Source organism: Arachis hypogaea, chromosome 5 (assembly GCF_003086295.3).
Source record: "Arachis hypogaea cultivar Tifrunner chromosome 5, arahy.Tifrunner.gnm2.J5K5, whole genome shotgun sequence".
NCBI classification, from domain to species: domain Eukaryota; kingdom Viridiplantae; phylum Streptophyta; class Magnoliopsida; order Fabales; family Fabaceae; genus Arachis; species Arachis hypogaea.
Window position 1 is genome coordinate 19128785 of NC_092040.1, and position 24490 is coordinate 19153274.

The 24490-nt window shown below is 39.8% G+C and overlaps 1 non-coding gene across 1 annotated transcript; it reads right to left on the reverse strand.

Moving 5' to 3' along the window:
- Window positions 1-1574: 1574 nt before the first annotated feature.
- LOC112804462 (small nucleolar RNA R71) lies at window positions 1575-1678 on the reverse strand. Its single transcript, XR_003203077.1, has one exon. It is a non-coding gene; the product is annotated as a small nucleolar RNA R71 (small nucleolar RNA).
- Between the last annotated feature and the right edge of the window lie 22812 nt (window positions 1679-24490).

Consider the following 24490-nt stretch of genomic DNA (forward strand, 5'->3'; position numbering starts at 1 on the left):
TCATAGTGTTCTTGCATGCATCATGTGTTTTTATCCAAAATTTTTATTTTTTGGGTCATTTTTATATTTTTCTCTCTCCTCATTAAAAAATTCAAAAAAATCAAAAAATATATTTTCCTTAATTTTCTCATGATTTTCGAAAATTTGAGTTGACTTAGTCAAAAAAATTTTTAAAATTAGTTGTTTCTTACAAGTCAAGTCAAATTTTCAAAGTTAAAAATCTTATCTTTTTAAAATATTTTTCAAAAATCAAATCTTTTTCATTTTTTATATAGTTTTCAAAATTTTTAAAATTTATTTTCAAAATTTTTTTCTTAATTTTATTTCAAATTTTCAAAATTACACTAACAATTAATGTGATCGATTCAAAAATTTGAAGTTTGTTACTTTCTTGTTAAGAAAGGTTCAATCTTTAAATTCTAGAATCTTATCTTTTAGTTTCTTGTTAGTTAAGTAATTAATTTTAATTTTAAAAATTAAATCTTTTTCAATCCTATCTTTTTATCATATCTTCTTATCTTATCTTTTTATCATATCTTTTTCAAAATTTTATCTTTTTCAAAAATTTGATTTCAAAATATCTTATCTAACCTCTTATCTTCGTATCTTTTCAAATTTGATTTTAATATCTTTTTCAACTAACTATTTGACTTTTTGTTTGTTTCTTATCTTTTTCAAAACCACCTAACTTCTTTTCCCTCTTTAATTTTTGAAAATATCTCATCTCTTTTTCAAAAATTCTTTTTAATTGTTTTAAATTTTAATTTTTAATTATATCTTATCTTTAATTTTCGAAAAATCATTAACTACTTTTTCAAAATTATTTTCAAATTCTCCCTCTCTTCTCTTCTTCTATTTATTTATTTATTTACTAACACTTCTCTTCACCTCTCTTCATCTCCAATCACTGCCTTTATCCTCACCCTTGTGATTGGATTCTCCACTCTTATTCCTTTCTTCTTCTACTAAAAATAAGGATCCTCTTTGTCCAGATATAGAGGATTCCTCTTCCTTTTTCTTTTTCTCTTCTCTTTCATATGAGCAGGAATAAGGAAAAAGGCATCTTTGTTGAAGCTGATCCAGAACCTGAAAGGACTCTGAAAAGAAAACTAAGAGAAGCTAAATTACAACAATCCAGAGGCAACCTTTCTGAAATTTTTGAACATGAGAAGGAGATGGCAGCCGAACCCAACAACACTAATGTAAGGAGGATGCTTGGTGATTTCACTAAACCAACGTCCAAGTTTGATGGAAGAAGCATCTGAATTCCTGCCATTGGAGCAAACAATTTTGAGCTAAAACCTCAATTAGTTGCTTTGATGCAACAGAACTGCAAGTTTCATAGACTTCCATCTGAAGATCCTTATCAGTTTTTAACTGAGTTCTTGTAGATTTGTGAGACTGTTAAGACAAATGGAGTAGATCCTGAAGTCTACAGGCTCATGCTTTTCCCTTTTGCTGTAAGAGACAGAGCTAGAACATGGTTAGACTCACAACCTAAAGATAGCTTGGACTCCTGGGATAAGCTGGTCACGGCCTTCTTGGATAAATTCTTTCCTCCTCAAAAGTTGAGCAAGCTTAGAGTGGATGTTCAGACCTTCAAGCAAAAAGATGGTGAATCCCTCTATGAAGCTTGGGAAAGATACAAGCAGATGACCAAAAAGTGTCCTTCTGACATGTTTTCAGAATGGACCATATTAGATATATTCTATTATGGCCTATCTGAGGTTTCCAAAATGTCATTGGACCATTCTGCAGGTGGATCCATCCACTTAAAGAAAACACCTGCAGAAGCTCAAGAACTTATTGACATGGTTGCAAATAACCAATTCATGTACACTTCTGAGAGGAATTTGGTGAATAATGGGACGCCTCAGAGGAAGAGAGTTCTTGAAATTGATGCTCTGAATGCCATATTGGCTCAGAACAAAGTGTTGACTCAGCAAGTCAACATGATTTCTCAAAGTCTGAATGGATGGCAAAATGCATCCAGCAGTACTAAAGAGGCAGCTTCTGAAGAAGCTTATGATCCTGAGAACCCTGCAATAGCAGAGGTAAATTACATGGGTGAACCTTATGGAAACACCTATAATTCATCATGGAGAAATCATCCAAATTTCTCATGGAAGGATCAATAAAAGCCTCAACAAGGCTTTAATAATGGTGGAAGAAACAGGCTAAGCAATAACAAGCCTTTTCCATCATCTTCTCAGCAACAGACAGAGAATTCTGAGCAGAGCCCCTCTAATTTAGCAAATTTAGTCTCTGATCTGTCTAAGGCCACTTTAAGTTTCATGAGTGAAACAAGGTCCTCCATAAAAAATTTGGAGGAACAAGTGGGCCAGCTGAGTAAGAAAGTCATTGAAACTCCTCCCAGTATTCTCCCAAGCAATACAGAAGAGAATCCAAAAGGAGAGTGCAAGGCCATTGATGTAATCAATATGGCCGAATGCACAAGGGAGGAGAAGGACGAAATTCCTAGTGAGGAAGACCTCCTGGGACGTCTCTCAAACAAGAAGGAGTTTCCTATTGAGGACCTAAGGGAATCTGAGGCTCATATAGAGACCATAGAGATTCCACTAAATTTCCTTCTGCCATTCATGAGCTCTGAAGACTATTCTTCCTCAGAAGAGGATGAAGATGTGACTGGAGAGCAAGTTACTCAATATCTAGGAGCCATCATGAAGCTGAACGCCAAGTTGTTTGGTAATGAGACTTGGGAAGGTGAACCTCCCTTGCTCATTAGTGAACTAGATACATGGGTTCAGAAAACTTTACCTCAAAAGAGACAAGATCCTGGTAAATTCTTAATATCCTGTACCATAGGCGCCATGCCCTTTAACAAGGCTCTGTGTAATCTAAGGTCAGGCATAAACCTTATGCCACTCTCTGTAATGGAGAAACTGGGGATCATTGAGGTATAGCCTGCCTTATTCTCATTACAATTGGCAGACAAGTCAGTAAGACAAGCTTATGGATTAGTAGAGGACATGTTAGTAAAGGTTGAAGGCTTTTACATCCCTACTGATTTCATAATCTTAGACACTAGGAAGGAAGAAGATGAATGCATCATCCTTGGAAGACCTTTCCTAGCCACAGTAGAGCTGTGATTGATGTTGACAGAGGAGAGCTAGTCCTTCAATTGAATGGGGACTACCTTGTGTTTAAGACCCAAGGGTGTTCTTCTGAAACATGGAAAAGAGACACAGTAAGCTTCTCTCAATACAGAGTCAAACAAAGCCCCCACAATCAAACTCTAAGTTTGGTGTTGGGAGGCCCTCATCATGCTCTAAACATCTGTGAGGCTCCATAAGAGCCATTGTCAAGCTAGTGACATTAAAGAAGCGCTTGTTGGGAGGCAACCCAATTTTTATTTATCTAATTTTATTTTTATTTTTACTGTTATTTTATGTTTTATTAGGTTCATGATCATGTGGAGTCACGAAAAAAATACAAAAATTAAAAACAGAATAAAAAACAGCAGAAGAAAAATCACACCCTAGAAGAAGGACTTACTGGCGTTTAAACGCCAGTAAGGAGCATCTGGCTGGCGTTCAACGCCAGAACAGAGCATAGATCTGGCGTTGAACGCCAGAAACAAGCAACATCCTGGCATTTGAATGCCAGGAATATGCCCTGAGGAAAGCTGGCGCTGAACGCCAGTAACAAGCATGGAACTGGCGTTCAACGCCAGAAACATGCTGCACATGGGCGTTGAATGCCCAGAACATGCATCACCTCGGCGTTTAAACGCCAGAATTGCATGCAAAGGCATTTTACATGCCTAATTGGTGCAGGGATGTAAATCCTTGACACCTCAGGATCTGTGGATCCCACAGGATCATCTCAGGATCTGTGGACATCACAGGATCCCCACCTACCTCAACTCACCTTCTCTCTTCTTCACCAATCACCTCAATCTCTCTTCCCCATCACATCTTCACCACTCACATCCATCCATCTCTTCCCCATCCAATCCCACCCATATGGCCAAAACATACACATCTCTCCCTCTCATCCAGATCTTCTTCTCCTTCCATTCTTTCTTCTTTGCTCGAGGGCGAGCAACATTCTAAGTTTGGTGTGGTAAAAGCATAGCTTTTTTGTTTTTCCATAACCATTGATGGCACCTAAGGCCAAAGAAGCCTAAAAAAAAAGAGAGAGAAAAGGGAAGACAAAAAAAAATTTTTCCACCTCCGAGTCATGGGAGATGGAGAGATTCATCTCAAGGGTCCACAGCTCAGTAGAAGAGCATTTGACTGCACATCAAGAGAGCGTGATGAATTCCCTCATCAAGAAATCCCTGAGATACCTCAGGGGATACATGTTCCTCCACATAATTACCGGAAGCAACTAAGGATAGGAACACCAAAATCACTAGGGATCATGCAACAGAAGCAAGGAAGAGACATAAAGGAGCTCAAAAAGCACCATTGGACTTTCAAAAGGCACCACCCTCACTACGGTGGACTCATTCCTTAACTTCCTTGTTCTTATCTCTCTATTTTTTGGTTTTTTATGTTACATGTTTATCTATGTTTTGTGTCTCTACTTCATGATCATTAGTATTTAGTAACTATGTCTTAAGGCTATGAATAATTCCATAAATCCTTCACCTCTCTTAAATGAAAAATGTTTCTAATTCAAAAGAACAAGAAGTACATGAGTTTCGAAATTATCCTTGAATTTAGTTCAATTATATTGATGTGGTGACAATACTTTTTATTTTCTAAATGAATGCTTGAACAGTGCATATTTTTGATCTTGTTGTTTATGAATGTTAAAATTGTTGGCTCTTAAAAGAATGATGAACAAAGAGAAATGTTATTGATGATCTTAAAAATCATAAAATTGATTCTTGAAGCAAGAAAAAGTAGTGAATAGCAAAAGCTTGCGAAAAAAAATTCTATGGCGAAAAAAAATAATAAAATAGAAAGAAAAAGAAAAAGCAAGCAGAAAAAGCCAATAGCCCTTAAAACCAAAAGTCAAGGGTAAAAAGGATCCAAGGCTTTGAGCATTAATGGATAGGAGGGCCCAAGGAAATAAATCCAGGCCTAAGCAGCTGAATCAAGTTGTCCCTAACCATGTGCATGTGGCATGCAAGTCCAAGTGAAAAGCTTAAGACTAAGTGGTTAAAGTCATGATCCAAAGCAAAAAGAGTGTGCTTAAGAGCGCTGGACACCTCTAACTGGGGACTCTAGCAAAGCTGAGTCACAATCTGAAAAGGTTCACCCAGTCATGTGTCTGTGGCATTTATGTATCCGGTGGTAATACTGGAAAACAAAGTGCTTAGGGCCACGGCCAAGACTCATAAAAGTAGCTGTGTTCAAGAATCAACAAACCTAACTAGGAGAATCAATAATACTATTTGAAATTCTAAGTTCCTATAGAAGCCAATCATTCTGAACTTCAAAGGAAAAAGTGAGATGCTAAAACTATTCAGAAGCAAAAAGCTACAACTCCCGCTCATCTAATTAGAACTAATATTCATTGATATTTTGGGATTTATAGTATGTTCTCTTCTTTTTATCCTATTTGATTTTCAGTTGCTTGGGGACAAGCAACAATTTAAGTTTGGTGTTGTGATGAGCGGATAATTTATATGCTTTTTGGCATTGTTTTTAGGTAGTTTTTAGTATGATCAAGTTACTTTTAGGAACGTTTTCATTAGTTTTTATGCTAAATTCACATTTCTGGACATTACTATGAGTTTGTGTGTTTTTCTATGATTTTAGGTATTTTCTGACTGAAATTGAGGGACCTGAGCAAAACTCTGATAGGAGGCTGACAAAGGACTGCTGATGCTGTTGGAATCTGACCTCCCTGCACTCAAAATGAATTTTTTGGAGCTACAGAACTCCAAATGGCGCGCTCTCAACGGCGTTGAAAAGTAAACATCCAGAGCTTTCCAGTAATATATAATAGTCCATACTTTATTCGAGATTTGATGACGTAAACTGGTGCTCAACGCCAGTTCCATGCTGCATTCTAGAGTCAAACGCCAGAAACACGTCACGAACCAGAGTTGGACGCCCAAAACACGTTACAACTTGGCGTTTGATGAGCGGATAATTTATACGCTTTTTGGCATTGTTTTTAGGTAGTTTTTAGTAAGTTCAAGCTACTTTTAGGGATGTTTTCATTAGTTTTTATGTTAAATTCACATTTCTGGACTTTACTATGAGTTTGTGTATTTTTCTGTGATTTCAGGTAATTTCTGGCTGAAATTGAGGGACTTGAGCAAAACTCTGAAAAAGGCTGACAAAAGTACTGCTGATGCTGTTGGAATCTGACCTCCCTGCACTCAAAATGAATTTTCTGGAGCTACAGAACTCCAAATGGCGCGCTCTCAACGGCGTTGAAAAGTAAACATCCAGAGCTTTCCAGTAATATATAATAGTCCATACTTTATTCGAGATTTGATGACGTAAACTGGCGCTCAATGCCAGTTTCATGCTGCATTCTAGAGTCAAACGCCAGAAACACGTCACGAACCAGAGTTGGACGCCCAAAACACGTTACAACTTGGCGTTTGATGAGCGGATAATTTATACGCTTTTTGGCATTGTTTTTAGGTAGTTTTTAGTAAGTCAAGCTACTTTTAGGGATGTTTTCATTAGTTTTTATGTTAAATTCACATTTCTGGACTTTACTATGAGTTTGTGTATTTTTCTGTGATTTCAGGTAATTTCTGGCTGAAATTGAGGGACTTGAGCAAAACTCTGAAAAAGGCTGACAAAAGGACTGCTGATGCTGTTGGAATCTGACCTCCCTGCACTCAAAATGGATTTTCTGGAGCTACAGAACTCCAAATGGCGCGCTCTCAACGGCGTTGAAAAGTAGACATCTAGAGCTTTCCAGTAATATATAATAGTCCATACTTTATTCGAGATTTGATGATGTAAACTGGCGCTCAACGCCAGTTCCATGCTGCATTCTAGAGTCAAACGCCAGAAACACGTCACGAACCAGAGTTGGTCGCCCAAAACACGTTACAACTTGGCATTTGATGAGCGGATAATTTATACGCTTTTTGGCATTGTTTTTAGGTAGTTTTTAGTAAGTTCAAGCTACTTTTAGGGATGTTTTCATTAGTTTTTATGTTAAATTCACATTTCTGGACTTTACTATGAGTTTGTGTGTTTTTCTGTGATTTCAGGTAATTTCTGACTGAAATTGAGGGACTTGAGCAAAACTCTGAAAAAGGCTGACAAAAGGACTGCTGATGCTGTTGGAATCTGACCTCCCTGCACTCGAAATGGATTTTCTGGAGCTACAGAAGTCCAATTGGCGCGCTCTCAACGGCGTTGGAAAGTAGACATCCAGGGCTTTCCAGCAATATCTAATAGTCCATACTTTATTCGAGATTTGATGACGTAAACTGGCGCTCAACGCCAGTTCCATGCTGCATTCTAATGTCAAACGCCAGAAACACGTCACGAACCAGAGTTGGACGCCCAAAACACGTTACAACTTGGCGTTTGATGAGCGGATAATTTATACGCTTTTTGGCATTGTTTTTAGGTAGTTTTTAGTAAGTTCAAGCTACTTTTAGGGATGTTTTCATTAGTTTTTATGTTAAATTCACATTTCTGGACTTTACTATGAGTTTGTGTATTTTTCTGTGATTTCAGGTAATTTCTGGCTGAAATTGAGGGACTTGAGCAAAACGCTGATAGGAGGCTGACAAAGGACTGCTGATGCTGTTGGAATCTGACCTCCCTGCACTCAAAATGAATTTTTTGGAGCTACAGAACTCCAAATGGCGCGCTCTCAACGGCGTTGAAAAGTAAACATCCAGAGCTTTCCAGTAATATATAATAGTCCATACTTTATTCGAGATTTGATGACGTAAACTGGTGCTCAACGCCAGTTCCATGCTGCATTCTAGAGTCAAACGCCAGAAACACGTCACGAACCAGAGTTGGACGCCCAAAACACGTTACAACTTGGCGTTTGATGAGCGGATAATTTATACGCTTTTTGGCATTGTTTTTAGGTAGTTTTTAGTAAGTTCAAGCTACTTTTAGGGATGTTTTCATTAGTTTTTATGTTAAATTCACATTTCTGGACTTTACTATGAGTTTGTGTATTTTTCTGTGATTTCAGGTAATTTCTGGCTGAAATTGAGGGACTTGAGCAAAACTCTGAAAAAGGCTGACAAAAGTACTGCTGATGCTGTTGGAATCTGACCTCCCTGCACTCAAAATGAATTTTCTGGAGCTACAGAACTCCAAATGGCGCGCTCTCAACGGCGTTGAAAAGTAAACATCCAGAGCTTTCCAGTAATATATAATAGTCCATACTTTATTCGAGATTTGATGACGTAAACTGGCGCTCAATGCCAGTTTCATGCTGCATTCTAGAGTCAAACGCCAGAAACACGTCACGAACCAGAGTTGGACGCCCAAAACACGTTACAACTTGGCGTTTGATGAGCGGATAATTTATACGCTTTTTGGCATTGTTTTTAGGTAGTTTTTAGTAAGTCAAGCTACTTTTAGGGATGTTTTCATTAGTTTTTATGTTAAATTCACATTTCTGGACTTTACTATGAGTTTGTGTATTTTTCTGTGATTTCAGGTAATTTCTGGCTGAAATTGAGGGACTTGAGCAAAACTCTGAAAAAGGCTGACAAAAGGACTGCTGATGCTGTTGGAATCTGACCTCCCTGCACTCAAAATGGATTTTCTGGAGCTACAGAACTCCAAATGGCGCGCTCTCAACGGCGTTGAAAAGTAGACATCTAGAGCTTTCCAGTAATATATAATAGTCCATACTTTATTCGAGATTTGATGATGTAAACTGGCGCTCAACGCCAGTTCCATGCTGCATTCTAGAGTCAAACGCCAGAAACACGTCACGAACCAGAGTTGGTCGCCCAAAACACGTTACAACTTGGCATTTGATGAGCGGATAATTTATACGCTTTTTGGCATTGTTTTTAGGTAGTTTTTAGTAAGTTCAAGCTACTTTTAGGGATGTTTTCATTAGTTTTTATGTTAAATTCACATTTCTGGACTTTACTATGAGTTTGTGTGTTTTTCTGTGATTTCAGGTAATTTCTGACTGAAATTGAGGGACTTGAGCAAAACTCTGAAAAAGGCTGACAAAAGGACTGCTGATGCTGTTGGAATCTGACCTCCCTGCACTCGAAATGGATTTTCTGGAGCTACAGAAGTCCAATTGGCGCGCTCTCAACGGCGTTGGAAAGTAGACATCCAGGGCTTTCCAGCAATATCTAATAGTCCATACTTTATTCGAGATTTGATGACGTAAACTGGCGCTCAACGCCAGTTCCATGCTGCATTCTAATGTCAAACGCCAGAAACACGTCACGAACCAGAGTTGGACGCCCAAAACACGTTACAACTTGGCGTTTGATGAGCGGATAATTTATACGCTTTTTGGCATTGTTTTTAGGTAGTTTTTAGTAAGTTCAAGCTACTTTTAGGGATGTTTTCATTAGTTTTTATGTTAAATTCACATTTCTGGACTTTACTATGAGTTTGTGTATTTTTCTGTGATTTCAGGTAATTTCTGGCTGAAATTGAGGGACTTGAGCAAAACTCTGAAAAAGGCTGACAAAAGGACTGCTGATGCTGTTGGAATCTGACCTCCCTGCACTCAAAATGGATTTTCTGGAGCTACAGAACTCCAAATGGCGCGCTCTCAACGGCGTTGAAAAGTAGACATCCAGAGCTTTCCAGTAATATATAATAGTCCATACTTTATTCGAGATTTGATGACGTAAACTGGCGCTCAACGCCAGTTCCATGCTGCATTCTAGAGTCAAACGCCAGAAACACGTCACGAACCAGAGTTGGTCGCCCAAAACACGTTACAACTTGGCGTTTGATGAGCGGATAATTTATACGCTTTTTGGCATTGTTTTTAGGTAGTTTTTAGTAAGTTCAAGCTACTTTTAGGGATGTTTTCATTAGTTTTTATGTTAAATTCACATTTCTGGACTTACTATGAGTTTGTGTGTTTTTCTGTGATTTCAGGTAATTTCTGACTGAAATTGAGGGACTTGAGCAAAACTCTGAAAAAGGTGACAAAAGGACTGCTGATGCTGTTGGAATCTGACCTCCCTGCACTCGAAATGGATTTTCTGGAGCTACAGAAGTCCAATTGGCGCGCTCTCAACGGCGTTGAAAGTAGACATCCAGAGCTTTCCAGTAATATATAACAGTCCATACTTTATTCGAGATTTGATGACGTAAACTGGCGCTCAACGCGAGTTCCATGCTGCATTCTAGAGTCGAACGCCAGAAACACGTCACGAACCAGAGTTGGACGCCCAAAACACGTTACAACTTGGCGTTTGATGAGCGGATAATTTATACGCTTTTTGGCATTGTTTTTAGGTAGTTTTTAGTAAGTTCAAGCTACTTTAGGGATGTTTTCATTAGTTTTTATGTTAAATTCACATTTCTGGACTTTACTATGAGTTTGTGTGTTTTTCTATGATTTCAGGTAATTTCTGACAGAAATTGAGGGACTTGAGCAAAACTCTGAAAAAGCTCACAAAAGGACTGCTGATGCTGTTGGAATCTGACCTCCCTGCACTCGAAATGGATTTTCCGGAGCTACGGAAGTCCAATTGGCGCGCTCTCAATGGCGTTGGAAAGTAGACATCCAGGGCTTTCCAGCAATATATAATAGTCCATACTTTATTCGAGATTTGATGACGTAAACTGGCGCTCAACGCCAGTTCCATGCTGCATTCTAGAGTCAAACGCCAGAAACACGTCACGAACCAGAGTTGGTCGCCCAAAACACGTTACAACTTGGCGTTTGATGAGCGGATAATTTATACACTTTTTGGCATTGTTTTTAGGTAGTTTTTAGTAAGTTCAAGCTACTTTTAGGGATGTTTTCATTAGTTTTTATGTTAAATTCACATTTCTGGACTTTACTATGAGTTTGTGTGTTTTTCTGTGATTTCAGGTAATTTCTGATTGAAATTGAGGGACTTGAGCAAAACTCTGAAAAAGGCTGACAAAAGGACTGCTGATGCTGTTGGAATCTGACCTCCCTGCACTCGAAATGGATTTTCTGGAGCTACAGAAGTCCAATTGGCGCGCTCTCAACGGCGTTGGAAAGTAGACATCCAGGGCTTTCCAGCAATATCTAATAGTCCATACTTTATTCGAGATTTGATGACGTAAACTGGCGCTCAACGCCAGTTCCATGCTGCATTCTAAGTCAAACGCCAGAAACACGTCACGAACCAGAGTTGGACGCCCAAAACACGTTACAACTTGGCGTTTGATGAGCGGATAATTTATACGCTTTTTGGCATTGTTTTTAGGTAGTTTTTAGTAAGTTCAAGCTACTTTTAGGGATGTTTTCATTAGTTTTTATGTTAAATTCACATTTCTGGACTTTACTATGAGTTTGTGTATTTTTCTGTGATTTCAGGTAATTTCTGGCTGAAATTGAGGGACTTGAGCAAAACTCTGAAAAAGGCTGACAAAAGGACTGCTGATGCTGTTGGAATCTGACCTCCCTGCACTCAAAATGGATTTTCTGGAGCTACAGAACTCCAAATGGCGCGCTCTCAACGGCGTTGAAAGTAGACATCCAGAGCTTTCCAGTAATATATAATAGTCCATACTTTATTCGAGATTTGATGACGTAAACTGGCGCTCAACGCCAGTTCCATGCTGCATTCTAGAGTCAAACGCCAGAAACACGTCACGAACCAGAGTTGGTCGCCCAAAACACGTTACAACTTGGCGTTTGATGAGCGGATAATTTATACGCTTTTTGGCATTGTTTTTAGGTAGTTTTTAGTAAGTTCAAGCTACTTTTAGGGATGTTTTCATTAGTTTTTATGTTAAATTCACATTTCTGGACTTACTATGAGTTTGTGTGTTTTTCTGTGATTTCAGGTAATTTCTGACTGAAATTGAGGGACTTGAGCAAAACTCTGAAAAAGGCTGACAAAAGGACTGCTGATGCTGTTGGAATCTGACCTCCCTGCACTCGAAATGGATTTTCTGGAGCTACAGAAGTCCAATTGGCGCGCTCTCAACGGCGTTGAAAAGTAGACATCCAGAGCTTTCCAGTAATATATAAAGTCCATACTTTATTCGAGATTTGATGACGTAAACTGGCGCTCAACGCAGTTCCATGCTGCATTCTAGAGTCAAACGCCAGAAACACGTCACGAACCAGAGTTGGACGCCCAAAACACGTTACAACTTGGCGTTTGATGAGCGGATAATTTATACGCTTTTTGGCATTGTTTTTAGGTAGTTTTTAGTAAGTTCAAGCTACTTTTAGGGATGTTTTCATTAGTTTTTATGTTAAATTCACATTTCTGGACTTTACTATGAGTTTGTGTGTTTTTCTGTGATTTCAGGTAATTTCTGACTGAAATTGAGGGACTTGAGCAAAACTCTGAAAAAGGCTGACAAAAGGACTGCTGATGCTGTTGGAATCTGACCTCCCTGCACTCGAAATGGATTTTCTGGAGCTACAGAAGTCCAATTGGCGCGCTCTCAACGGCGTTGGAAAGTAGACATCCAGGGCTTTCCAGCAATATATAATAGTCCATACTTTATTCGAGATTTGATGACGTAAACTGGCGCTCAACGCCAGTTCCATGCTGCATTCTAGAGTCAAACGCCAGAAACACGTCACGAACCAGAGTTGGTCGCCCAAAACACGTTACAACTTGGCGTTTGATGAGCGGATAATTTATACACTTTTTGGCATTGTTTTTAGGTAGTTTTTAGTAAGTTCAAGCTACTTTTAGGGATGTTTTCATTAGTTTTTATGTTAAATTCACATTTCTGGACTTTACTATGAGTTTGTGTGTTTTTCTGTGATTTCAGGTAATTTCTGACTGAAATTGAGGGACTTGAGCAAAACTCTGAAAAAGGCTGACAAAAGGACTGCTGATGCTGTTGGAATCTGACCTCCCTGCACTCGAAATGGATTTTCTGGAGCTACAGAAGTCCAATTGGCGCGCTCTCAACGGCGTTGAAAGTAGACATCCAGGCTTTCCAGTAATATATAATAGTCCATACTTTATTCGAGATTTGATGACGTAAACTGGCGCTCAACGCCAGTTCCATGCTGCATTCTAGAGTCAAACGCCAGAAACACGTCACGAACCAGAGTTGGACGCCCAAAACACGTTACAACTTGGCGTTTGATGAGCGGATAATTTATACGCTTTTTGGCATTGTTTTTAGGTAGTTTTTAGTAAGTTCAAGCTACTTTTAGGGATGTTTTCATTAGTTTTTATGTTAAATTCACATTTCTGGACTTTACTATGAGTTTGTGTGTTTTTCTGTGATTTCAGGTAATTTCTGGCTGAAATTGAGGGACTTGAGCAAAACTCTGAAAAAGGCTGACAAAAGGACTGCTGATGCTGTTGGAATCTGACCTCCCTGCACTCGAAATGGATTTTCTGGAGCTACAGAAGTCCAATTGGCGCGCTCTCAACGGCGTTGGAAAGTAGACATCCAGGCTTTCCAGCAATATATAATAGTCCATACTTTATTCGAGATTTGATGACGTAAACTGGCGCTCAACGCCAGTTCCATGCTGCATTCTAGAGTCAAACGCCAGAAACACGTCACGAACCAGAGTTGGACGCCCAAAACACGTTACAACTTGGCGTTTGATGAGCGGATAATTTATACGCTTTTTGGCATTGTTTTTAGGTAGTTTTTAGTAAGTTCAAGCTACTTTTAGGGATGTTTTCATTAGTTTTTATGTTAAATTCACATTTCTGGACTTTACTATGAGTTTGTGTGTTTTTCTGTGATTTCAGGTAATTTCTGGCTGAAATTGAGGGACTTGAGCAAAACTCTGAAAAAGGCTGACAAAAGGACTGCTGATGCTGTTGGAATCTGACCTCCCTGCACTCGAAATGGATTTTCTGGAGCTACAGAAGTCCAATTGGCGCGCTCTCAACGGCGTTGGAAAGTAGACATCCAGGCTTTCCAGCAATATATAATAGTCCATACTTTATTCGAGATTTGATGACGTAAACTGGCGCTCAACGCCAGTTCCATGCTGCATTCTAGAGTCAAACGCCAGAAACACGTCACGAACCAGAGTTGGTCGCCCAAAACACGTTACAACTTGGCGTTTGATGAGCGGATAATTTATACGCTTTTTGGCATTGTTTTTAGGTAGTTTTTAGTAAGTTCAAGCTACTTTTAGGGATGTTTTCATTAGTTTTTATGTTAAATTCACATTTCTGGACTTTACTATGAGTTTGTGTGTTTTTCTGTGATTTCAGGTAATTTCTGACTGAAATTGAGGGACTTGAGCAAAACTCTGAAAAAGGCTGACAAAAGGACTGCTGATGCTGTTGGAATCTGACCTCCCTGCACTCGAAATGGATTTTCTGGAGCTACAGAAGTCCAATTGGCGCGCTCTCAACGGCGTTGGAAAGTAGACATCCAGGGCTTTCCAGCAATATATAATAGTCCATACTTTATTCGAGATTTGATGACGTAAACTGGCGCTCAACGCCAGTTCCATGCTGCATTCTAGAGTCAAACGCCAGAAACACGTCACGAACCAGAGTTGGCGCCCAAAACACGTTACAACTTGGCGTTTGATGAGCGGATAATTTATACGCTTTTTGGCATTGTTTTTAGGTAGTTTTTAGTAAGTTCAAGCTACTTTTAGGGATGTTTTCATTAGTTTTTATGTTAAATTCACATTTCTGGACTTTACTATGAGTTTGTGTGTTTTTCTGTGATTTCAGGTAATTTCTGGCTGAAATTGAGGGACTTGAGCAAAACTCTGAAAAAGGCTGACAAAAGGACTGCTGATGCTGTTGGAATCTGACCTCCCTGCACTCGAAATGGATTTTCTGGAGCTACAGAAGTCCAATTGGCGCGCTCTCAACGGCGTTGGAAAGTAGACATCCAGGCTTTCCAGCAATATATAATAGTCCATACTTTATTCGAGATTTGATGACGTAAACTGGCGCTCAACGCCAGTTCCATGCTGCATTCTAGAGTCAAACGCCAGAAACACGTCACGAACCAGAGTTGGTCGCCCAAAACACGTTACAACTTGGCGTTTGATGAGCGGATAATTTATACGCTTTTTGGCATTGTTTTTAGGTAGTTTTTAGTAAGTTCAAGCTACTTTTAGGGATGTTTTCATTAGTTTTTATGTTAAATTCACATTTCTGGACTTTACTATGAGTTTGTGTGTTTTTCTGTGATTTCAGGTAATTTCTGGCTGAAATTGAGGGACTTGAGCAAAACTCTGAAAAAGGCTGACAAAAGGACTGCTGATGCTGTTGGAATCTGACCTCCCTGCACTCGAAATGGATTTTCTGGAGCTACAGAAGTCCAATTGGCGCGCTCTCAACGGCGTTGGAAAGTAGACATCCAGGGCTTTCCAGCAATATATAATAGTCCATACTTTATTCGAGATTTGATGACGTAAACTGGCGATCAACGCCAGTTCCATGCTGCATTCTAGAGTCAAACGCCAGAAACACGTCACGAACCAGAGTTGGACGCCCAAAACACGTTACAACTTGGCGTTTGATGAGCGGATAATTTATACGCTTTTTGGCATTGTTTTTAGGTAGTTTTTAGTAAGTTCAAGCTACTTTTAGGGATGTTTTCATTAGTTTTTATGTTAAATTCACATTTCTGGACTTTACTATGAGTTTGTGTGTTTTTCTGTGATTTCAGGTAATTTCTGACTGAAATTGAGGGACTTGAGCAAAACTCTGAAAAAGGCTGACAAAAGGACTGCTGATGCTGTTGGAATCTGACCTCCCTGCACTCGAAATGGATTTTCTGGAGCTACAGAAGTCCAATTGGCGCGCTCTCAACGGCGTTGGAAAGTAGACATCCAGGGCTTTCCAGCAATATATAATAGTCCATACTTTATTCGAGATTTGATGACGTAAACTGGCGCTCAACGCCAGTTCCATGCTGCATTCTAGAGTCAAACGCCAGAAACACGTCACGAACCAGAGTTGGTCGCCCAAAACACGTTACAACTTGGCGTTTGATGAGCGGATAATTTATACGCTTTTTGGCATTGTTTTTAGGTAGTTTTTAGTAAGTTCAAGCTACTTTTAGGGATGTTTTCATTAGTTTTTATGTTAAATTCACATTTCTGGACTTTACTATGAGTTTGTGTGTTTTTCTGTGATTTCAGGTAATTTCTGGCTGAAATTGAGGGACTTGAGCAAAACTCTGAAAAAGGCTGACAAAAGGACTGCTGATGCTGTTGGAATCTGACCTCCCTGCACTCGAAATGGATTTTCTGGAGCTACAGAAGTCCAATTGGCGCGCTCTCAACGGCGTTGGAAAGTAGACATCCAGGGCTTTCCAGCAATATATAATAGTCCATACTTTATTCGAGATTTGATGACGTAAACTGGCGCTCAACGCCAGTTCCATGCTGCATTCTAGAGTCAAACGCCAGAAACACGTCACGAACCAGAGTTGGACGCCCAAAACACGTTACAACTTGGCGTTTGATGAGCGGATAATTTATACGCTTTTTGGCATTGTTTTTAGGTAGTTTTTAGTAAGTTCAAGCTACTTTTAGGGATGTTTTCATTAGTTTTTATGTTAAATTCACATTTCTGGACTTTACTATGAGTTTGTGTGTTTTTCTGTGATTTCAGGTAATTTCTGGCTGAAATTGAGGGACTTGAGCAAAACTCTGAAAAAGGCTGACAAAAGGACTGCTGATGCTGTTGGAATCTGACCTCCCTGCACTCGAAATGGATTTTCTGGAGCTACAGAAGTCCAATTGGCGCGCTCTCAACGGCGTTGGAAAGTAGACATCCAGGGCTTTCCAGCAATATATAATAGTCCATACTTTATTCGAGATTTGATGACGTAAACTGGCGATCAACGCCAGTTCCATGCTGCATTCTAGAGTCAAACGCCAGAAACACGTCACGAACCAGAGTTGGACGCCCAAAACACGTTACAACTTGGCGTTTGATGAGCGGATAATTTATACGCTTTTTGGCATTGTTTTTAGGTAGTTTTTAGTAAGTTCAAGCTACTTTTAGGGATGTTTTCATTAGTTTTTATGTTAAATTCACATTTCTGGACTTTACTATGAGTTTGTGTGTTTTTCTGTGATTTCAGGTAATTTCTGGCTGAAATTGAGGGACTTGAGCAAAACTCTGAAAAAGGCTGACAAAAGGACTGCTGATGCTGTTGGAATCTGACCTCCCTGCACTCGAAATGGATTTTCTGGAGCTACAGAAGTCCAATTGGCGCGCTCTCAACGGCGTTGGAAAGTAGACATCCAGGGCTTTCCAGCAATATATAATAGTCCATACTTTATTCGAGATTTGATGACGTAAACTGGCGATCAACGCCAGTTCCATGCTGCATTCTAGAGTCAAACGCCAGAAACACGTCACGAACCAGAGTTGGTCGCCCAAAACACGTTACAACTTGGCGTTTGATGAGCGGATAATTTATACGCTTTTTGGCATTGTTTTTAGGTAGTTTTTAGTAAGTTCAAGCTACTTTTAGGGATGTTTTCATTAGTTTTTATGTTAAATTCACATTTCTGGACTTTACTATGAGTTTGTGTGTTTTTCTGTGATTTCAGGTAATTTCTGGCTGAAATTGAGGGACTTGAGCAAAACTCTGAAAAAGGCTGACAAAAGGACTGCTGATGCTGTTGGAATCTGACCTCCCTGCACTCGAAATGGATTTTCTGGAGCTACAGAAGTCCAATTGGCGCGCTCTCAACGGCGTTGGAAAGTAGACATCCAGGGCTTTCCAGCAATATATAATAGTCCATACTTTATTCGAGATTTGATGACGTAAACTGGCGATCAACGCCAGTTCCATGCTGCATTCTAGAGTCAAACGCCAGAAACACGTCACGAACCAGAGTTGGTCGCCCAAAACACGTTACAACTTGGCGTTTGATGAGCGGATAATTTATACGCTTTTTGGCATTGTTTTTAGGTAGTTTTTAGTAAGTTCAAGCTACTTTTAGGGATGTTTTCATTAGTTTTTATGTTAAATTCACATTTCTGGACTTTACTATGAGTTTGTGTGTTTTTCTGTGATTTCAGGTAATTTCTGGCTGAAATTGAGGGACTTGAGCAAAACTCTGAAAAAGGCTGACAAAAGGACTGCTGATGCTGTTGGAATCTGACCTCCCTGCACTCGAAATGGATTTTCTGGAGCTACAGAAGTCCAATTGGCGCGCTCTCAACGGCGTTGGAAAGTAGACATCCAGGGCTTTCCAGCAATATATAATAGTCCATACTTTATTCGAGATTTGATGACGTAAACTGGCGATCAACGCCAGTTCCATGCTGCATTCTAGAGTCAAACGCCAGAAACACGTCACGAACCAGAGTTGGTCGCCCAAAACACGTTACAACTTGGCGTTTGATGAGCGGATAATTTATACGCTTTTTGGCATTGTTTTTAGGTAGTTTTTAGTAAGTTCAAGCTACTTTTAGGGATGTTTTCATTAGTTTTTATGTTAAATTCATATTTCTGGACTTTACTATGAGTTTGTGTGTTTTTCTGTGATTTCAGGTAATTTCTGGCTGAAATTGAGGGACTTGAGCAAAACTCTGAAAAAGGCTGACAAAAGGACTGCTGATGCTGTTGGAATCTGACCTCCCTGCACTCGAAATGGATTTTCTGGAGCTACAGAAGTCCAATTGGCGCGCTCTCAACGGCGTTGGAAAGTAGACATCCAGGGCTTTCCAGCAATATATAATAGTCCATACTTTATTCGAGATTTGATGACGTAAACTGGCGATCAACGCCAGTTCCATGCTGCATTCTAGAGTCAAACGCCAGAAACACGTCACGAACCAGAGTTGGTCGCCCAAAACACGTTACAACTTGGCGTTTGATGAGCGGATAATTTATACGCTTTTTGGCATTGTTTTTAGGTAGTTTTTAGTAAGTTCAAGCTACTTTTAGGGATGTTTTCATTAGTTTTTATGTTAAATTCACATTTCTGGACTTTACTATGAGTTTGTGTGTTTTTCTGTGATTTCAGGTAATTTCTGGCTGAAATTGAGGGACTTGAGCAAAACTCTGAAAAAGGCTGACAAAAGGACTGCTGATGCTGTTGGAATCTGACCTCCCTGCACTCGAAATGGATTTTCTGGAGCTACAGAAGTCCAATTGGCGCGCTCTCAACGGCGTTGGAAAGTAGACATCCAGGGCTTTCCAGCAATATATAATAGTCCATACTTTATTCGAGATTTGATGACGTAAACCGGCGATCAACGCCAGTTCCATGCTGCATTCTAGAGTCAAACGCCAGAAACACGTCACGAACCAGAGTTGGTCGCCCAAAACACGTTACAACTTGGCGTTTGATGAGCGGATAATTTATACGCTTTTTGGCATTGTTTTTAGGTAGTTTTTAGTAAGTTCAAGCTACTTTTAGGGATGTTTTCATTAGTTTTTATGTTAAATTCATATTTCTGGACTTTACTATGAGTTTGTGTGTTTTTCTGTGATTTCAGGTAATTTCTGGCTGAAATTGAGGGACTTGAGCAAAACTCTGAAAAAGGCTGACAAAAGGACTGCTGATGCTGTTGGAATCTGACCTCCCTGCACTCGAAATGGATTTTCTGGAGCTACAGAAGTCCAATTGGCGCGCTCTCAACGGCGTTGGAAAGTAGACATCCAGGGCTTTCCAGCAATATATAATAGTCCATACTTTATTCGAGATTTGATGACGTAAACTGGCGATCAACGCCAGTTCCATGCTGCATTCTAGAGTCAAACGCCAGAAACACGTCACGAACCAGAGTTGGACGCCCAAAACACGTTACAACTTGGCGTTTGATGAGCGGATAATTTATACGCTTTTTGGCATTGTTTTTAGGTAGTTTTTAGTAAGTTCAAGCTACTTTTAGGGATGTTTTCATTAGTTTTTATGTTAAATTCATATTTCTGGACTTTACTATGAGTTTGTGTGTTTTTCTGTGATTTCAGGTAATTTCTGGCTGAAATTGAGGGACTTGAGCAAAACTCTGAAAAAGGCTGACAAAAGGACTGCTGATGCTGTTGGAATCTGACCTCCCTGCACTCGAAATGGATTTTCTGGAGCTACAGAAGTCCAATTGGCGCGCTCTCAACGGCGTTGGAAAGTAGACATCCAGGGCTTTCCAGCAATATATAATAGTCCATACTTTATTCGAGATTTGATGACGTAAACTGGCGATCAACGCCAGTTCCATGCTGCATTCTAGAGTCAAACGCCAGAAACACGTCACGAACCAGAGTTGGTCGCCCAAAACACGTTACAACTTGGCGTTTGATGAGCGGATAATTTATACGCTTTTTGGCATTGTTTTTAGGTAGTTTTTAGTAAGTTCAAGCTACTTTTAGGGATGTTTTCATTAGTTTTTATGTTAAATTCACATTTCTGGACTTTACTATGAGTTTGTGTGTTTTTCTGTGATTTCAGGTAATTTCTGGCTGAAATTGAGGGACTTGAGCAAAACTCTGAAAAAGGCTGACAAAAGGACTGCTGATGCTGTTGGAATCTGACCTCCTGCACTCGAAATGGATTTTCTGGAGCTACAGAAGTCCAATTGGCGCGCTCTCAACGGCGTTGGAAAGTAGACATCCAGGGCTTTCCAGCAATATATAATAGTCCATACTTTATTCGAGATTTGATGACGTAAACTGGCGATCAACGCCAGTTCCATGCTGCATTCTAGAGTCAAACGCCAGAAACACGTCACGAACCAGAGTTGGACGCCCAAAACACGTTACAACTTGGCGTTTGATGAGCGGATAATTTATACGCTTTTTGGCATTGTTTTTAGGTAGTTTTTAGTAAGTTCAAGCTACTTTTAGGGATGTTTTCATTAGTTTTTATGTTAAATTCATATTTCTGGACTTTACTATGAGTTTGTGTGTTTTTCTGTGATTTCAGGTAATTTCTGGCTGAAATTGAGGGACTTGAGCAAAACTCTGAAAAAGGCTGACAAAAGGACTGCTGATGCTGTTGGAATCTGACCTCCCTGCACTCGAAATGGATTTTCTGGAGCTACAGAAGTCCAATTGGCGCGCTCTCAACGGCGTTGGAAAGTAGACATCCAGGGCTTTCCAGCAATATATAATAGTCCATACTTTATTCGAGATTTGATGACGTAAACTGGCGATCAACGCCAGTTCCATGCTGCATTCTAGAGTCAAACGCCAGAAACACGTCACGAACCAGAGTTGGACGCCCAAAACACGTTACAACTTGGCGTTTGATGAGCGGATAATTTATACGCTTTTTGGCATTGTTTTTAGGTAGTTTTTAGTAAGTTCAAGCTACTTTTAGGGATGTTTTCATTAGTTTTTATGTTAAATTCATATTTCTGGACTTTACTATGAGTTTGTGTGTTTTTCTGTGATTTCAGGTAATTTCTGGCTGAAATTGAGGGACTTGAGCAAAACTCTGAAAAAGGCTGACAAAAGGACTGCTGATGCTGTTGGAATCTGACCTCCCTGCACTCGAAATGGATTTTCTGGAGCTACAGAAGTCCAATTGGCGCGCTCTCAACGGCGTTGGAAAGTAGACATCCAGGGCTTTCCAGCAATATATAATAGTCCATACTTTATTCGAGATTTGATGACGTAAACTGGCGATCAACGCCAGTTCCATGCTGCATTCTAGAGTCAAACGCCAGAAACACGTCACGAACCAGAGTTGGACGCCCAAAACACGTTACAACTTGGCGTTTGATGAGCGGATAATTTATACGCTTTTTGGCATTGTTTTTAGGTAGTTTTTAGTAAGTTCAAGCTACTTTTAGGGATGTTTTCATTAGTTTTTATGTTAAATTCATATTTCTGGACTTTACTATGAGTTTGTGTGTTTTTCTGTGATTTCAGGTAATTTCTGGCTGAAATTGAGGGACTTGAGCAAAACTCTGAAAAAGGCTGACAAAAGGACTGCTGATGCTGTTGGAATCTGACCTCCCTGCACTCGAAATGGATTTTCTGGAGCTACAGAAGTCCAATTGGCGCGCTCTCAACGGCGTTGGAAAGTAGACATCCAGGGCTTTCCAGCAATATATAATAGTCCATACTTTATTCGAGATTTGATGACGTAAACTGGCGATCAACGCCAGTTCCATGCTGCATTCTAGAGTCAAACGCCAGAAACACGTCACGAACCAGAGTTGGACGCCCAAAACACGTTACAACTTGGCGTTTGATGAGCGGATAATTTATACGCTTTTTGGCATTGTTTTTAGGTAGTTTTTAGTAAGTTCAAGCTACTTTTAGGGATGTTTTCATTAGTTTTTATGTTAAATTCATATTTCTGGACTTTACTATGAGTTTGTGTGTTTTTCTGTGATTTCAGGTAATTTCTGGCTGAAATTGAGGGACTTGAGCAAAACTCTGAAAAAGGCTGACAAAAGGACTGCTGATGCTGTTGGAATCTGACCTCCTGCACTCGAAATGGATTTTCTGGAGCTACAGAAGTCCAATTGGCGCGCTCTCAACGGCGTTGGAAAGTAGACATCCAGGGCTTTCCAGCAATATATAATAGTCCATACTTTATTCGAGATTTGATGACGTAAACTGGCGATCAACGCCAGTTCCATGCTGCATTCTAGAGTCAAACGCCAGAAACACGTCACGAACCAGAGTTGGACGCCCAAAACACGTTACAACTTGGCGTTTGATGAGCGGATAATTTATACGCTTTTTGGCATTGTTTTTAGGTAGTTTTTAGTAAGTTCAAGCTACTTTTAGGGATGTTTTCATTAGTTTTTATGTTAAATTCATATTTCTGGACTTTACTATGAGTTTGTGTGTTTTTCTGTGATTTCAGGTAATTTCTGGCTGAAATTGAGGGACTTGAGCAAAACTCTGAAAAAGGCTGACAAAAGGACTGCTGATGCTGTTGGAATCTGACCTCCCTGCACTCGAAATGGATTTTCTGGAGCTACAGAAGTCCAATTGGCGCGCTCTCAACGGCGTTGGAAAGTAGACATCCAGGGCTTTCCAGCAATATATAATAGTCCATACTTTATTCGAGATTTGATGACGTAAACTGGCGATCAACGCCAGTTCCATGCTGCATTCTAGAGTCAAACGCCAGAAACACGTCACGAACCAGAGTTGGTCGCCCAAAACACGTTACAACTTGGCGTTTGATGAGCGGATAATTTATACGCTTTTTGGCATTGTTTTTAGGTAGTTTTTAGTAAGTTCAAGCTACTTTTAGGGATGTTTTCATTAGTTTTTATGTTAAATTCATATTTCTGGACTTTACTATGAGTTTGTGTGTTTTTCTGTGATTTCAGGTAATTTCTGGCTGAAATTGAGGGACTTGAGCAAAACTCTGAAAAAGGCTGACAAAAGGACTGCTGATGCTGTTGGAATCTGACCTCCCTGCACTCGAAATGGATTTTCTGGAGCTACAGAAGTCCAATTGGCGCGCTCTCAACGGCGTTGGAAAGTAGACATCCAGGGCTTTCCAGCAATATATAATAGTCCATACTTTATTCGAGATTTGATGACGTAAACTGGCGATCAACGCCAGTTCCATGCTGCATTCTAGAGTCAAACGCCAGAAACACGTCACGAACCAGAGTTGGACGCCCAAAACACGTTACAACTTGGCGTTTGATGAGCGGATAATTTATACGCTTTTTGGCATTGTTTTTAGGTAGTTTTTAGTAAGTTCAAGCTACTTTTAGGGATGTTTTCATTAGTTTTTATGTTAAATTCACATTTCTGGACTTTACTATGAGTTTGTGTGTTTTTCTGTGATTTCAGGTAATTTCTGGCTGAAATTGAGGGACTTGAGCAAAACTCTGAAAAAGGCTGACAAAAGGACTGCTGATGCTGTTGGAATCTGACCTCCCTGCACTCGAAATGGATTTTCTGGAGCTACAGAAGTCCAATTGGCGCGCTCTCAACGGCGTTGGAAAGTAGACATCCAGGGCTTTCCAGCAATATATAATAGTCCATACTTTATTCGAGATTTGATGACGTAAACTGGCGATCAACGCCAGTTCCATGCTGCATTCTAGAGTCAAACGCCAGAAACACGTCACGAACCAGAGTTGGACGCCCAAAACACGTTACAACTTGGCGTTTGATGAGCGGATAATTTATACGCTTTTTGGCATTGTTTTTAGGTAGTTTTTAGTAAGTTCAAGCTACTTTTAGGGATGTTTTCATTAGTTTTTATGTTAAATTCATATTTCTGGACTTTACTATGAGTTTGTGTGTTTTTCTGTGATTTCAGGTAATTTCTGGCTGAAATTGAGGGACTTGAGCAAAACTCTGAAAAAGGCTGACAAAAGGACTGCTGATGCTGTTGGAATCTGACCTCCCTGCACTCGAAATGGATTTTCTGGAGCTACAGAAGTCCAATTGGCGCGCTCTCAACGGCGTTGGAAAGTAGACATCCAGGGCTTTCCAGCAATATATAATAGTCCATACTTTATTCGAGATTTGATGACGTAAACTGGCGATCAACGCCAGTTCCATGCTGC